Consider the following 17,880-nt stretch of genomic DNA (forward strand, 5'->3'; position numbering starts at 1 on the left):
GATACTAGCCCATTGTCCGATATGTCATTTGCAAATATCTTTTCCCATTTTGTCAATTGCCTTTTAGTTTTGTTGATTGTTTCCTTTGCTGTGCAGAAGCTTTCTTATCTTCATGAGGTCCCAATAGTTCATTTTTGCTTTTAATTCCCTTGCCCTTGGGGATATGTCAAGTAAGAAATTGCTGCAGCTGAGGTCAGAGAGGTTTTTTCCTACTTTCTCCTCTAGGGTTTTGATGGTTTCCTGTCTCAACATTCAGGTCCTTTATCCATTTTGAGTTTGTTTTTGTGAATGGTGTAAGAAAGTGGTCTAGTTTTATCCTTCTGCATGTTGCTGTCCAGTTCTCCCAGCACCATTTGTTAAAGAGACTGTCTTTTTTCCATTGGATATTCTTTCCTGCTTTGTCAAAGATTAGTTGGCCATCCGTTTGTGGGTCTAGTTCTGGGGTTTCTATTCTATTCCATTGGTCTATGTGTCTGTTTTTGTGCCAATACCATGCTGTCTTGATGATTACAGCTTTGTAGTAGAGGCTAAAGTCTGGGATTTGATGCCTCCTGCTTTGGTCTTCTTCAAAATTACTTTGGCTATTCGGGGCCTTTTGTGGTTCCATATGAATTTTAGGATTGCTTGTTCTAGCTTCGAGAAGAATGCTGGTGCAGTTTTGATTGGGATTGCATTGAATGTGTACATTGCTTTGGGTAGTATTGACATTTTAACAGTATTTATTCTTCCAATCCATGAGCACGGAATGTTTTTCCATTTCTTTATATCTTCTTCAATTTCCTTCATAAGCTTTCTATAGTTTTCAGCATACAGATCTTTTACATCTTTGGTTAAGTTTATTACTAGGTATTTTATGCTTCTTGGTGCAATTGTGAATGGGATCAGTTTCTTTATTTGTCTTTCTGTTGCTTCATTATTAGTGTATAAGAATGCAACTGATTTCTGTACATTGATTTTGTATCCTGCCACTTTGCTGAATTCATGTATCAGTTCTAGCAGACTTTTGGTGGAGTCTATTGGATTTTCCATGTATAATTTGTCATTTGCAAAAAGTGAAAGCTTAACTTCTAAATATTTTACTTCTTTTATTTATTTATTTTTTAAGTCTTTCCCTGTCTCTCCTCTTTCTTTAAAAGCATCTCCTCCTTCCCCATGTTGCTTTCAAGGGCATTATGAAGTTTTCTCCATTAAAAGCCAGATAATCTCTCACTAGAGGCAAGAATGCACCAAGTATTCAGTGATGAATCTTCATGTGATAGAGGACAGAAAGGCGACACAAAAACACATAGGTTAATATTCCAACAAATTAGCCTGCCACCTAGTCATCCCCAGAAGAGGCGATGAGGGTCTGAGTTTGAGCGGAACATGGAAACAGGATGGAGAAAGCTGGTGTGGAGGTAGCATCCATGGAGATTGGTACCTCATGAGACCTGGAAGGACAGGGCTGAGCAGTTTAGCCTGGGTGACCAACATGACCGGTTTGAGGATAAGGATGGGTGTTGGTGCCAATAGCAGAGATAGGAGTAGAACAGGTCTAGGATGGAAAATGGTGAGTTAGTTTGGTACCTGTTGATTTTGAAGAGGATATGGAAGATAACAATGGAACTGCCCAGGAGGTGGGTGAAAGTAGAGATCTCTAGCTCAATAGCACCTTCAGGACTGAGGGTGAATGAAGATCAAGGAGGTGAGTGTTGAAATCTGAACCAGGAAAGTTTAAGGAGATAAATAGCAAGAACAGAGCTTTAGAGGATGCCATGCAGAGGGCTCAAGGAAGAGGAGTCAAAGGGAGAAGGAGTCGTGGCAAAGGTATTAGGGCGAGAATGTAGGGAAATGGAGGGTCTTGGGAACCAGGAGAACAAAGGAGAGGGAAATAGTTGGCAGAAATGCCAAAGCTGTAGATAGCTGACCAATATGAAGACGGCATTATTGGTCATTAAATTTCCCAACTGGAAGCTCACTGCTGGCTTTTGAAGGACCACCTTAAGAAGAAAAATGGCCACGGGTGGGGCGCCTGGGTGGCTCAATCAGTTAAGTGTCTGACTTAGGCTCAGGTTGTGATCTCACTGTTCATGAGTTCGAGCCCCATGTTGGGCTCACTGCTGTAAGTGAAGAGCCTGCTTCAGATCCTCTGTTTCCCGCTCCCTCTGCCCCTACACCACCACCCCCCATCTCAAAAGTAAACATTTCTAAAAAGAGAAATGGGGGTTGAAGCAGGTTGCAAGGATCTGTGGAGTAAGAGTGGGTACTGAGAGAGACAATAATTATAAATAGCTTTTTTCAAGAAATGTGTACTCAGAAGAGTAACAAGGAGCTCAGAGGTAGGAGGGGGCTGGGAGTAAAGGCTGGAAGACAGGACACATGGTTTATTTCTCTGGGAAGCATTGAGTATGCCCATGGCCTGGGCAAAGGAGGCAGGAGAGAGTGTGTCTAACTTAGCTTCCCGGAAGAGGTAAGAGACGATGGGGTGGGAAGTGCCAAGGAGCGGGTGAGCTGTGAAGAGTGATGGGTCATCCTCTTTCCCAAAAGCAGTAGAGGAGAGGATGGGTGAGACCTTCCTGGGTGAGGATGGGGCATCCCAGCTGTGGTGGCTTCTCAGCATGGCATGCTCTTTAAGAGATTTTCTGTTCTATTTACTCTCCGTAAGTGAAGTTTATAAAATGTCTCCTTTAGGGTTGAGGAGGTTGGATTTCAAAGCAGTGCATATAGAGGAGACCTCTTCCTTCCAACTGTTCAAGGCTAGATGGTAGAGATCACTCTCCCAAGAGACAATCTGTAGTCTCTCTTGTGGTTGGTGTTATAGGTGTTAACAGACAAAAGAATAAACAATGTATGTAGGAGGCTATCTTTCTGGAAGATTTCTGTGTTCAAGGACACTAATTTTTCTAAATGTTTGGAAATCAATTCCTAAATTCTATCAGTGCACAGTGAGTGAGGGTAGTTCGGAAAGTGGAGGCCATATACAGTTCGACTCTTTCCAGCTCCCATCTTCCTTCTCCCCTCCCCCGGCCCCGCCCCCCAACCACGCCCCTGGGCTTCTTTGCATGTAAACTCTGTCTGCCTGGAGATGGATGTGGCACAGAGCTAAGCCCCTGGAAGATGTGCTCCAGGCCTCGGGAAACACATACTCTATGACAGATGGCGGCAAATTAAGCTGGCAATTGAAAAAGCCAGAGCGTTTCCAGGACCTCTGTTAGAGGAGTGATTCCAGAGGGGGAGAGGCAGAGAAGACAAATTGCTGGAAAGTGGCCAGAGCCATTTGGTGCTCGACATTAATTTGGTCAGTAAACAATTCCGGAACACCTAGATAGAAGAAGCTATTCTGGATTCCATAGGCACACACGAAGATCGGAGAGACCAACATTTCGTCCTGTATTTGGGAAGATGGACAGCACACGGAGAGGTGCATGGACAATTCTAGGCTGGCAGAAGTCTGAACAAGGGCTTGTGTAAGGGTGAGCTGAACATTATAGCCACCACACAATCATATGCTATTGAAAGTTGTTAAGTCAGGCCTGGATGCTGTGAAGAGGGTGGGAGAAACAAAATTCTGGCGCTGGAAGGGACACCAGGCCCTCAATTTAAAGATGGCAAAACTGGGGTGCCTGGGTGGCTCAGTCAGTTAAGCGTCCAACTTCGGCTCAGGTCATGATTGCATGGTCCGCGGGTTTGATCCCCGCATTGGGCTCTGTGCTGACAGCTCACAGCCTGGAGCCTGCTTCGAGTCTGTGTCTCCCTCTCTCTCTGCCCATCCCCCACTCAAGCTCTGTCTCTCTCTCAAAATAAACATGAAAAAAAATTAAAGATGATAAAACTGAAGCTCCTCTGCAAGATGAAGTGGTTTATTCAAGGTCGGGGTCACTCAGTTATTTGGAACTCAGTGATTCATAGTACTACTCTTAGTAGTACTAGTAATACAACTAACAATAGTACTAATACTGTTATGTACTAATAATAGTACTGACATGGTTATTATGTGCCAGCCACTAATCTAGGTGCTTTAGGTGTATTAACTAATCTAACACAGCAGGTTATGCTATTTTCACATCCTAAATAGTATTTTCATATATAGAAAAACTGAGGCAGAAGGGTACAGGTACCTTGCCCAAAGTCCAGCCAGTAAGTGATGGAACTGAGACTCACACCCTGCAGTCAGGCTCCAGTTCTTGTGCTCTTAATTGCTGAGATCCTCATGGCCCCTCAGGTCTGTGACTCCTGGTCCAGCGCTCCTTGTCCTTGGACTGGGCATATCAGTGAGGTGAGGTGACACTGAATGAGGGAGTGACATGACAAAAGTGATATTTAAGGATGACCAGTGTGGCTTCAATAGCCAGGGTAGACTAGAGAAGAAATAGAGAAGGGAGAGCAGGTAGAAGATTGTCTAAATACAGTTGTGATGAATGTTTGGACCATGACAGGAATAGAGAAGCTTACATTAGACAGAAATGATTGGCTAGCAGTCATTTACCCCATAGTATAAATCAGTCTGTCCTGTTTCTTACCCTAGAAAACAAAACTCTGACTGCAGAAGAAAGGAATAGAGAGAGGCTACAGTGAAGGGAAGGGGCAAAGGAACAAAAGTGGAAATAGAACAGATACTGATGACTTCACAGTATTCCTCACAGAGGTCCTGGCCTTTGGGGATGGTTTTAACTTACTTCAGGTAACTGCCAATGTCCATTGCTTCTAAATGTTAAGAACGAAGACAACAAGAATGATGCCATCTCTTAGTGGGAATGAGACTTTAACAAGTAGGCAAAGATTGTATTAGGAGCCCAGCCTATTTTTACAGATTGGGGATTCCCTTAGGGAAAGACTTGTCTCACCACTGCTAGGGGGCTGGTCAGCAGACATTCAGCTGCAGAGAGCCTCCTTGTCCAAGGCCCTGGCCTTTGCTAGGCAACCCACGTCCAGTGACTGACCAATGCAAGGATATAAAGACCAGGACAGAATCTCAGAGGAAGGGGCCATAAGAAGCTGGGGAGAGGACCCCATAAAGGGTCACTGACTGCGTGAATGTGTTCATGGAATGAGGTATGACTAGATTTCTCAAGATACAGCCCTCATAGATAAATTTCCACGATAAAGGGAAGCAAGAACTATACTTTGAAAAGAAGAGAACAGAAAATAAATAGCTGTTTGGAATAATGGTAAACTGGATGGAGAAGGCCGGAAAACAGAGGAGACTCTTCTAGATGCTTCTGATTGGTTCTAAGAATACTGTGTGTATGTGGAGTCAAACGTTTAGGGAACCGGCCCATATTTGAATGTGAAGGTCTCATTCCGTCTCGGAGTAATATTGCCATTGGCATGCTCCACACAAGCTGCCCTCAGATGCTCCTTTTCAAACGCAGGACGTGAGCAGTTTCCCAAATATCCACCAGATGGTACCTTCCTACCAGAAATTAGGTTGCAGGTTGTGGAAATCCGCGTTGTTTTTCCACCCCGCCGACAAGCCGCAGAATCAGATGCCTGCCCCTGGCTGCCACGAGAGGAACAGAAGCTGATAGGAACAAATCTCGGGGTGGGAGCCGTAAAGGGTGGGGGTGGGGGCGGTTACCTTGTTCTTATTTTCAAGAATATGGGGCAGAACTCGAGGTGTCCTTTTTGGTGGTAGGGAGAGCCACGTGCAGGTATGTGGAATCAAGTCATAGAGAAGTCTCTGAGGGAGCAAAGGACTGTGAGTTTAGCCCCTGAGTGGGCCTGGTCGTAAAAGTCCTCAAAGATGCCTTTGTGCTGTCACTCTGGAGTCAAAGCGCTGCTGGTGCTTTGAAATGGTAACCAGTTGCCCGGAAAAGAAAGCCTTTGTTGGAGAGACTTCCTTATTGTTCAACAGTTTGGGTTCCAAGGCCTGAGCTGTGGTCTCCCCAGGTTGCTCAGCGTCCTTGGACGGAGAAGGCACTTGATGTTTACTGCGGAGCCACCACTGTCTCCTGGGTTCTCTGGTACTTTCCTGCTCTTAGCACTGAAAGTAAGGCGCACTGGGGTTGGGGATCCTGGCTGACTGAACTGCACACACCAGAGGGCAAGGCCAGACCTTTATACACTCAGTGAGCTGGGTGCTTCGGGGAAGGGCAGTTCTACTTTCAAATAATGAATCATTTTGTTGCTGATGTTTTCTTACCAGATTCCCTTGTCCCTTTAGCCAGTGAGACTTACATCAGCAAAGGCAAAGTTCTGTTAGAAAGGGGTCTTCTCTTGGTTTCTGAGGAGCTTGGGAAGTTTAGGCCTTAGCCAATAGATTTGGGAGAAGATGTGGTAAATAAGTACAGTTTTCCCAGGTTGCGGAGAGAGGAGACAGTGGCTGCGGTGACGAGAGATTGGGCCTCTGAGCAGGGAGACACATTTACTCTCATCTCCCTTCTGCCAAACTCCCCAAGGGTAAGGAGGGCTTGTGTGCGCTCAGGGTGAGGGCCCTGAGGCCCCTTTGGCTGGGGTAGAGCACAGGGGGGGTGTAAAGGCCTCAGGGAAGAGAGGGTTGTATCCTGGCCCCAGAGCAGAGGGCCAGAGAGTTCCGGGGGCCTCGGAGAGGCACAGGGCCAGCAGGGGAAATCCGTGGGCTTGCAGTCACCTCTCAGGGAGTGCACGGAGGTGCCTCAGCGACAAAGAGGCATGGAAGGATTCTGTCCTAGAGCCTCAGGAAGGAGTCTGGCCCAGCTGACACCTCAGCTTCAGACCTGCAGCCTCCACAACTGTGGCAGGATAAACATCTGTCATTTTAAGCCCCCCAGTTTGTAGCGCTTTGCTTTGGCAGCCCCAGCCAGCTATCCCAAAGGCAGCGAGGATGAAGGAGAGGCAGTTAGCGTGGTCCCCCCTGCCAAGCAGGGAAGGGGAGAGGTGCTGTAGATGCTGGACACAGAAACTGCCGCTGAGCTCTGGTGGGCCCGCTGGGGCCGGGACATGTAGAGCGGGAGCCCGGACTGCAGGAGATGACGTTTCCAACATCAGGAAAAATGAGGCTTGCGACAGAAACTGGGTAAGGTAAAAGTAACCATTACTATTAAACTTTTCTTACTGCTTGGTTTTGTGTGCTAAAATGGGCTGCTCAAGTCACTGAGTCCCAAGGCCACAGAGGGTTCCGTTATGGCCGTGGGGTTGAAGCCACCTGCCTAAGCCTTCCTGTCATTCATTAGTGTTCATTTTCCCTGGCTGACATTACGGCCAAACTGGACCGGGCCCAGTGCTCCAAGCACAGCCCTGTACTTCCTACCCGGGCCCTTGGATCACTCTGTGCCTTTGCTGTTTCCCGTCTAAGTCGTACCTGTTATTTCAGGCCCAGCGCAGGAAGGCTTTCCAAGTCTCCCAAACACGTCGTCATCTCCTTTTCAACTCTGGCATTTGTTTTGAAGTATTCTTTTTAAAGTTTATTTACTTATTTTGAGAGAGAGAGAGAAAGAGCATGAGTGGGGAAGGTGCAGAGAAGGAGAGAGAGAGAGATAGAGATAGAGAGAGATAGAGAACAGCAGTCTCCATGCTGTCAGCGCAGAGCCTGATCCCAGGCTCAAACCCACAAACTGTGAGATCACTCACTACCTGAGTGGAGATCAAGAGTTGGATGCTTTACCGACTAAGCCACCCAGGCGCCGCTGTTTTGTTCTTTCTGATGTGTCTCATACTCATTGTGTCTCATACTTCTTTGTATCCCCGTAACACGAGCATAATCAGCCCCTGCCGTGGCAGGTCTCAGCGCAGGCTCGCTGGTTTGTTTGGTACAATCATTGCTAAAAATGCTACTGTATCCCACAATGCACTATGGGCAGTACATCTTGGTTTGTGACTGAAGCGCCCTTTATGAGTTGGGGCATTGTCTCTTGCCTGGGCTGCACTGGTCCAACGGACAGAGGGCTCTGTCATCAGGACCGTTAGTGCTTACTTATGGATGTGACTGAAACGATTTTCCAAAAAGGTGAAGGAAGAATAAGCACTGGGGCCACTCTGTCCGAGGAACTGGTCTACCTGCATTGGGGTGGCTCTTGTAGCCACTCCAATAAAGCAGAGTGGGATCTGCAAGTCCCTTGGGTGGCCTGATTTTTATCACCACGCTGACTGCCTTTCCCTCTTCTCGTATCTCCCCCTGCAGCCAAAAACACCTGCGTTCTGGAATCAGAGATAAGACATGTGAGGCAAGTTTTCTGGGAGGGAAAAGGAGTGATTTAAATTCTCACTGATGTCTAAGCTGCTGATAGATTCTGTCCCCAAAGCAGGTTTCAACTTAGAGGAGGAGGCTGGACAGGGAGAGAGCAGGAGGGCGCTGAGCTGGCCCATTGACCACAAAGGAAAGAGCAATGGGTGGCAGGAAAGAAGGCCTGGGGGACCCAAAGGTGCAGTTTATCTGCTGCTCCCCTATTTTTGTCATGGGCCCCATCTGATTCTGACATTCAACACTAAGGGATCTCCTAATCGTTGATTGCACAAACCTAAACAGTCATTTACTGCAAGCATTCTGGAACACCAGAAGGTTGCCATTATTTATTTGGTTAAATAAGAATGTAAAACATAAGCAAATAGAACAAAAATCCTACCACATAAAAGAAAGGATGTTTTAATGGTAAAAAATTGGGAAAGAAAATCTCAGATAAAGGACAGCACTTTAAATGGGTGAATATAGATTTATAGGAAAAAATGTCTATTTCCTTTTTCTGTGGGCCCAAGAAAATGCTGGCAGAGCCTGGGCTCTCCCCTACCACCTGGTTTATGGGAATCACATCCACCGGGATTCTGAACTCCCACAACAGTTTCTAGTTCATGACCCTGTGCTGCCCTCTGGTGGCCAAAAGGAGTTGCTGTAACGGCTAAAGAGGGTCTCAAAATATTGGGCCTCCTGGCATCTATGTTTATTTAACACCCACCATGTGCTAAGGGTGAGGACACATAGAAATGAGGGATCCCTTGCTATCAAGGAGCTTTCCTATAACACTGATGTGTCAAACAAAAGTTAGCAAACATGTTTGGGTTTTGGCTTTGAAATCAACTGGCAACCACCATTCCCCTGCCTGTCAGAGGCCCAGGCGGGCCACTGACATCAGCATTATGGAATGCAGGTAGTCTCTCAGCGTTAGAGCAGGCCTGTGACTTGGGTCCAGGTGCCACCTAGAGCTTTATCTCCAGCCTTGCCCTGAGCCGGGGCTTGTGGGGACTGATGAAGCTGGTAGGTGGTGGCGTAGAGCAGACCTGGCCCTACCGATTCCCCACAGGGTGTTTCTGCTCTCAGCTCTTCCTACTTACTTGGCCACCCCTCAGTCAGGCAGGCCTGCTTTTGCATGAAGTCCTTCCATGCCTACCCTAAATCCACAATGACCTCTATGACCTCAAGACTACTGTCTACCATCATTTTCTCTTACTTTATTTTTCAAGTAGGTAAGAAATTCCTTGATGGTTGAGGCTGTGTTTTAACAGTTTTCTATCCATCTCCCCTTCTCATATTACCTCCAGAAGCTCTCAGTTTTCTCTCTTATTATGCAGAGAAGCTGCCTACTCCTTTCACATATTAGGGCTATGCTTAGGCCTCATCAAAATATTTTCTTATCAAAAATGGGAAGTAGTTAAGTCAGTTTAGGCTAAGTTATTTGGCTGTAACAAACAAGCTGCAAGTCCACATGGCCTAGAATAACAAAGGTTTAATTCTTCCTAATGCTACATGGCCATGGGGATCGCTTTGGGGGGTGGGGTTGCCAGAAGTAGGAAGGAAAAATTCAAGACACCCTCAAATACTCAATTTTATTTTTAGCATACATATGCCCCCCAAAATGCATACTAAAATTATTATTATTATTATTATTATTTTCTGAACTTCAAATTTAATTGGAAATCCTATAATTTATCTGGCGTCTCTGCTTTACGACCTCATTCTGGACCCAGATTAATGGTGCCTCTACTATCTAAACATCACAGAAAGAAAGGGGACGTGGCCATTTACACACTGGCTCTCAAAGTTTTCTTTTGGAATATACAAACATTTCCAATGACATTATTATTATTATTATTATTATTATTACTATTATTGGTCAAAGTGAGTCATTTTGTCTTTCCCAACCTCAAAGGGGTGAGGAAGGGCAATCCTGTTATGTGCACAGAATGAGAGAACTCCAGGCTATTTGTGAAAAGTTCAAATCCCTGCCCTAGTTACGTATTCTGGTAAGAGCTACTAAGAAAATACTACATTCTCCATCTCATTACGATAAATTATATCAACTGTAATATTTATCCTTGTGATTTCTGTCTAATGGCTTCCTATTGATTTCTAGTAAGCAGAGAAAGCTTTTCTTACCCATTTAAATATGGGGAGATAACTAAATGCTCCCTGTCAACTTTTCTTCTCTGCATTAAACACCTTCCCATGCACCCTCTCCCCTACTTTCTTCCTATGATGTAACTTCCAACCCTTTACCATCTGGTCACTATCTACTTGGTTATATCTGACTGTTATGTGAATGTGATGGGAAAAAAAATAGAAAAGGGGGTTTCTTTTAGGGATAAGTCAAAGATGACTGTTTGTGTAACCCTTTATCTTTGTTCACTGGCACCACCTACAAAAGAGCAGCAGTTTTTCAACCCTCGGCAACAACAGAATCACCTGCAGAAACAAAGTGGTGAGGTCCAGGCTTCTCCACCAGCGACTCTGATTCAACTGGCCTTGCCTGGGCCTGGGTATCTGTACTGTTTTGCAGTTTTGTTATCTATAGCTACATAACAAACCAACCCCAAATTGAGGAACCTAAAGCAAAAATAGTCATTTTACTATTATCTTTCCTGGTCCTGGAGGCCGACTAGAATCAAATACATAAAAAACAAATGAACATTTTAAGAGAATTTTATGGGCAAACACAAGCCACCAGCTTGGAGTAAAAGAGACTGAACCCATTTGGTATTTAAAGCAAACTTTGGCTCCCCCAATATTTTATAGGTAGGGGGGAGGCTGAGGGCTCTGCTTAGCACCCAAGGAGACCATATTCCTTTTTAGATTAGGCAAAGGAGGATTGTGAAAAAGTGGACCTCTCAGTGGGCAGAACCAAGGACCACGGAGAAGAGTGGACTGGGGAGTTTCTGTTGGGGAAAAGAATCGGGGTGCTAAATGTGCCCCACCCTTAGGACAAGGGGCTGCTCACCATACCTGCCCAGTGGGTCTTCAGATTTACTAGGGGGGGGGGGGGTCAGTGACTGGTAAATGACTTCCCATGCATCCACTTCCCAATGGGAGTGTTAATTGTGTCCCTGTCCCTAACTGAATATTGAGTTTGTGTGTGGGAGCAAGTGACTTAATTTTTCAGGTGTCCCCCATCTAAAGGAGGCAGGCACATCCAAACCTTCTATAGCGGTGCTTGTGCCTTATGCACCAGTCCTGGACTTTGAGCTCAGAGCAGCACCTGCAGGGGAATTGGGGTTTGTCTCCCTTGGGGAGGGATAAGTGTCCTCTTAGATGGGCAGGGGAGGGAAATGCGTGTTTGGTGTGCAGAGTACAGACTATGGTGGATTATGTTAATATTTACCAAATATTGTGGCACCTTTCTCTGCAGGGCCTCTCCCTGCAGTGGGAGGGCTCTACATCCTGGTCCTTTTGTGTTCAGTGTTACATTTGACTTGCTTTGACCAATGACATGTGAGTGTCAGAGGTGACAGGAGCCACTTTTGAGCAGAAGGGTTAAGAATCATGGTGTTCACCTTTCCCTCTGCGATGACACCTGACAATGTTCCAGATAGAAGCTGCTTTCCCATTCGCTGTGCTGGAATAAAGATGGCACAGAACAAAGCCACAGCCAGCCCATAATGAATGCAGCGTATGAAAAATCAAACTTATGTTGTAAGACCCTGGATGATAATATTAATGGAGAGGGCTTGGGCACCCTGACAGCCCTGATGAGCCTTGGGTCCCTCTTGCATGATGGCTACCAGCAGCAAAGGGACATAGCCTTTCAACCGCCCAATTTTCTTGTCCTCTCTGAGGAAGACTCATTCCCTTCACACTGATGCCTGCCATCAACAGTGGGTGATAGAGAGCCTCCTGGAGAGTGCCAGTCTCCAGAGAGCCTCCTGTTGACAGTTTTCATCTCTGTAGAGCAGAGAATGTGGGAAGATCTTTGGTATTCTAGGTTCTGGGCTAATGAAAGCTTGCTGGCCATAGTCAGGTATTTCAAGATGGTGGCCATTCAGAGGGTCCTTTGGTCCTTACTTGCTGGGGTTTTCTGTTGCCCTGGTGACATCTCAGTCTTGGCTTTCTCATTACATGATGAAGACATTGGTGGTGACAATGGAAAGGATGAGAAGATGAAAGAGGTCATACCATACCTGGTTCTATGCAGCAGAACTGAGGCTCAAGTATTGAGGTAAATTCAAGATACTTGTCTCCTGAAATCTGGACCAGCCTTAATCATCCAATAGAACCAGCAGACCAATAGAATGTGGCCAAAACAACAGTGCCTGCCTTTCAAAGCTATGTCGGAAGAAGCCTTGCAGCTCCTGCATTGGTCTCTTAGAAAACTCCCTCAAGACTCCAACTTACTGTGTAAGAATTGTGGTTACCCTGAGACCACCATGCTGTCATAGTTGCATTCAAGTGCTCCAGTTGATAGTCCAGCTGAGCTGAGCCTTCCAGCCATTCTTGCCAAGGCCCCCAAAATATGAATGAAACTGTCTTAGACTCTCAGTCCAGTATCCTCACCATTCAAATATCACAGGTTGACTTCAGTTAACGCCATGTGGAACTGAAAGGTCTTCCAGCTAAATTTGGCCTGAATTCCAGACCCACAAAGTCATGAGATATAATAAAATGGTGTTATCTTAAGACATGAAAATAATGGAACATGTACATATGCACTTAATACTCAGTCCTGGGTGCCTGGTTTTCCTTTTCTCTTAACATGGCTCCTTCTTATTGCATGCCTGGCTGCTCTAACCAGATTTCGTGAGTTGGGAGGTATTACCCTGGGACCTCCACCTTCAGCAAGGATGGTCCAGTTAAACTCTTCATTCAAACAGGGTTTGAGATATGCTGAGGGTCCAATTTTGTTCTCAGCTCAAGTCCAACAAGTAATCAATCTAGTGCTTAGTGAGGACCTCCATAGGGAGAGAACTATGCTGGATGGTTAGGTAAGAGGTCTTGCTACATAAGGTAAAACAGCTCACTACGGTTTAACACTCACATGCTTAATTAATTGTGTTTCTTACAGTTAACATTGTGAGGTAGGCATTATTTTATAACATAAACAAGTGAATTGAGGTCAGGCTGTACAACAGTAAGCTCCAGAAATGAGTTTTGGACACCTAGCAGGCTTATCCACCAACCAGGCTACCTTGGATGTTAAAGCCTTAAGAGACAGATGCAAATGAGAAGCTTGAGGACCAGGAAGATGGAGTAGTATTGCAGCTGTGTTCTATCACTAACGGGGAATTCTCTAGCCAATACAACTCCATCCTGGCCCTAAAGGGTCTCTAGAGTATAGGCCAAAACCATGTTGAGGAAGTGTTTTTAGAACTGTTGCTTTAGAGACGGAGGTAGAGGAGATGATGTCTGTACTGCCCTGTCTTATATATTCCCAGAGAATGCAAGCCTCTGGTTAGCCTCCTGTTTAGCTCCTGGCTGAGATGTGGGGGCTTTAAGGTGCCTCATGAACAGTTTGCAGGCCCAAAGCGTTGGATTCGTAGTATGAGCTTTTCTCTGGAGAAAGCATCCCCGCATGAAACCATCCATCCCTGTGGTCTGGGATAAGTCACAGAGATAGTTACATTTTTGCTTTAGAGCATGGAAAAACCAAGAAACAATAAGTCAGTGGGGCTGTTTGTGAATTGGAAGTTACTCAAAAGACCATTCCTGGCTTGTCCTGGATCTCTTGGTTTGCTGGGATGGCAAGATCCAAGCCAGTATCCATCAGCCACAGTGGGAACTGTGAAGAGGCTAGTGGGGCACACGAAATTTTTACAAAGAGAACAGGGACCCAGAGTAACTTGGATAAGGAGAAGTCCACAAATGGGGTGCGTAACTCTAACTTGAAGTCTCTCTGGAGATTAAGTATTTATGAAGCACTTTGTACCCACAAAGTGAATTTCAATAATTTATTATCTAAACTCACAATATCACAATAACATGTAAGTATTTGTGTTATGGCTAATGACCCTAACTTGAACTATTGCCTGTAAGACAGGGAATATTTTCATGCACTTGGGACCTGTTTTTAATGCCATTTTGAAGCAAGATCAGGAATTTTTGAGCTCATACCTGAGTCTTGATCCAGACCTGTCATTACCATGCAAGCCGATAATTCTCACCCATGGCACTTCTTGTGCTGGCTCCCCTGTTGCCAGTCAGCAGCGAAAGGTGAATTTTTTCATATGAATCCCTGACAACTCTTTCCTCTTTATTCCACAGCGCTGTGATTTGCCTTTGTGCAGCCCTTTGTGTTGTGAGATGACCAGATGACATATTCGTATATTGATGATTTTGAATGTGTGCATGGCTGAGAAGATCATACCAATTAATTTTCATGCAGAAGTCAAGGTGAGAACTGCTTTGGATTGTGGCAGTTGAAACTGAAAAACTAGGGGCTGATTATGGCTATTTCTGAAATCACCAAGAAGCCTCCAAGAAGCAATAGTTATATCTTATTTCTCATCTGACTCTTCAAATGACCCCATTCACAAAAGGGCTTCTCTACTTAATCTACCCTATCTCTCCAATTGTCTAAAATCCTACTTCACTTTTTAGCTAGAATTATGGGCCACAGGCTCTAAAAGGGATTTTATAGATCATTTGGTCCATCTTATTTTACTGATGAGGAAAAACCAAGATTCTAGGACGAAGACTAGCATCCATGTATTCCAAGTCTGCCTTCCATACCCTGTTTCAGAATCATGTGATGTTTGATGTTGCTAAATGGAATGCTTTTTACCTTGGGCTTTTCTATATCCCCCAGCATGCCTTGCACAGGGCTCATCCATAGCCAATCAGCCGTTGACTGTTAATGGCCACCTGGAGTGCTGTGCTGAGGATCAGATCTTCTCATGGCTGGCCCTGTCTCATTGGTCAAGTTTCTCCCAAATGGTGACTGCTACAGAGAGGACATTAACCACCCTAGCTAAAGTGACATCCCTCCCCCACACTCTAGGCCATACTCTAGCTCCTTTCCTTGCTTAACTGTCTTTCTAGCACCTCTCATTATCTGAAATGATCTTTCTTTCCTGTGTGTTGTCTCTTCTTCTAGAATGTGAGCTCCAAGAGGACAAGGACTTTGTCTCTCTTATCCACTACGATGTCTCTGTGCTTATTAGAGAGCTGACATGTAGGAAAAAACTCAATAAATAAATAAATAAAAATGTGGAATTGATGGCCCTGTGCTGTAACTGTTAAGTGATATCTGCCATGGCCAATGGATAGACAAGTCACTATGCCAGTGTCAAGCTTTTGTCAACATAGGGTTGGTTGCCACTGGCCAACCAGTCCTGGATGAAAAACTAGTTTCCTCCTGACATTTTCCGCTTGATTCAGCTTGACTAGTCATTAGGTATTCTAGAAACAGGAATTTCCCTTAATCACCAATTAAGAACTTAAAAGGAAAAAGACACGTTTTTCTGCTGTTATCTCCTTTCCGCAAAACTATTATATAGTATCTCGGTGCCTGGGTGGCTCAGTCAGCTAAGTGTCCAATTTTGGCTCAGGTCGTGATCTCATGGTTCATGAGTTCAAGCCCCACATCGGGCTCTCTGCTGTCAGCAGAGCCTGCTTTGGATCCTCTGTCCCCTCTCTCTCTGCCCCTTCCCCTCTTGTGCTGACATGCTCTCTGTCAAAAATAAATAAATATTTTAAAAAAGTCTTCTAGTGTCTTATTCATCACAGAACTTCTATGATATTATACAATTCTTTCCACAGGAAATATTTATTCACTAAGCACTTGTGTTTTTCAGTACCATTTTAAAAGGATTTTGACTTTCCTAAGAATCTTGCAAAGCTGCACCACAGTGCACAGTGCACACTGGTGTGACCGATTAAGACTCAAATGTACAGGGGCGCCTGGGTGGCGCAGTCGGTTAAGCGTCCGACTTCAGCCAGGTCACGATCTCGCGGTCCGTGAGTTCGAGCCCCGCGTCAGGCTCTGGGCTGATGGCTCAGAGCCTGGAGCCTGTTTCCGATTCTGTGTCTCCCTCTCTCTCTGCCCCTCCCCCGTTCATGCTGTGTCTCTCTCTGTCCCAAAAATAAATAAACGTTGAAAAAAAAATTAAAAAAAAAAAAAAGACTCAAATGTACAAAGCCATGAGCAAAGTTCAGGTAAATACGCAAATTAAACTGTTCTAAAGTAAGGTGAGCAGTATCCATTACCTTAGCCTTGCATATTGGCTGTTCTTATCTATCCTTTCCTGGAAGTCAATATTTGAAATAGGCTAGTAGTGTAAGGCAGAGGAGGCTTGAGAAAGATAAAAAAACACAAAGAGGGATTTAGTGCTTAAATATAGTTACAAATTCATCTCGATTTCTTTTTATCTCTTTTTAAAGAATTGTGGTATATATGGAAACATTTGTAGCAGGTAGAGGTTTTTGGAAATTGGCTCATTTTTAACGCAATCGATACTGTTATTTCGTGTCAAAAGCAGATATGTTTCAGTGCTCTGGTAAATCTTATCTGATTTAATATTCCCTAGGACTCTGGGGTTGTATACCATCTCTACTCTCCTAAATTTGATGGTGTCAATATGACCTGACATTTAATTATTTGCATAGCCTATTTAAAATTAAAATAGCAATAGGCACTGAGTTCTTTTCAAGTTTTAATACACTCTCCCTTTAAAAATATATTTTTCATAAATTACTCTGCTGTCTGGCAGGCCATCACATTCTTCAGTTCCTGTAATAGAAGGGGAATGGTGCTATGTGGGTGTGAAATGTGAAACGTGGAGGAGAACACCATGGTTAAACAAGAGCAGACACTGATCAAGTCCATTAATCAAAGTGCCTTTTAAATCTCTGCAAGTTGAGAACTGTAGCATCCAGGGATTTGATTAAAGAGGAAATATAAAATGGCAGAAGAGGTCCAGGAGCTGCCTGGGCAGGTCACATCTCAGAGCCCCTGATTAACAGGATGTTGTTTCCAGTGGGATTTTTTTTCCCAGGGCCATTTTTTGGAGTTTATTTGCTAAGGCAAGGTGGGTTTATTTGCTAAGGAAATGTGGGTTTATTTGCTAAGGAAATGTAGGTTTATTTGCTAAGAAAAACTCCAATGTTTCCTTCTCTTGGTTATTGGAAAATCACCAAATCCATGATACAGGAGCTTGCAAATCTCCTCAGGCCAGTATCTCATGTCTCTCCATCTTTGGATTACCCCGACTCTCCAGATTTCCATGTACCACAAAAAGGTTCCTTACCCTTTTTTAAAAAAATTAATTTTAGAGAGAGAGAGAGAGAGGGAGAGAAAAAGAAGTGCATGCCAGTGTGTGTGCAAGCTGTCGGGAGGGGAAGAGGGAGAGAGAGAGAGAATCTTAGGGAGGCTCCACGTTCAGTGAGGAACCCGACTCAGGGTTCGATCCCATGACCTGAGCTGAAATCAGGAGTCAGATACTCAACTGACTGAGCCACCCAGGTACCCCCAATTCCCTAACCTTTTTATTCCCCCCAAGTCCAATGTTCCATATCCATGGCTGCAAGGATTCCCAAGCACTTTTGAAGCGTAATTTAACCCTACAGGTAATGTTTATTATCATTGGTGCCATCTAGTCATTCTTTGATTTGTTTTTAATTTTGTTAGTCAACTCATTCAAAAATATTTATTGAACATTTATGTCTAAGTTCAAAACTACAAGTGTGAAGAAGTCTCTGGGGGTGGTGTGGGGAAGGGACTTTCTTAGGAGGGAAAGGACCTGGGAGGCTGGGAATGGGGAGACCCAGTGGGAATGAATGCATGTGCA

At 44.7% G+C, this 17,880-nt stretch overlaps 1 protein-coding gene across 25 annotated transcripts in view; it reads left to right on the top strand.

Moving 5' to 3' along the window:
- Nucleotides 1–17,880, top strand: part of LOC124515861 (homeobox protein abdominal-A-like) — a 97,410-nt gene that overhangs the window by 5,586 nt on the left and 73,944 nt on the right. For 13 of the 25 annotated variants that reach the window (XR_006962886.1, XR_006962885.1, XR_006962896.1 and 10 more), the window contains exons 1-3: nucleotides 2,121–3,452; nucleotides 8,078–12,317; nucleotides 14,357–14,485. The gene's annotated coding sequence lies outside the window, so the exon portion shown is untranslated. The other 12 variants (XR_006962891.1, XR_006962889.1, XR_006962904.1 and 9 more) reach the window with 10 other exon arrangements.

This window comes from Lynx rufus, unplaced genomic scaffold (genome assembly GCF_022079265.1).
Source record: "Lynx rufus isolate CCGP_SWC_20201006 ecotype Redwood Valley unplaced genomic scaffold, mLynRuf1.p SCAF_2, whole genome shotgun sequence".
NCBI lineage: Eukaryota > Metazoa > Chordata > Mammalia > Carnivora > Felidae > Lynx > Lynx rufus.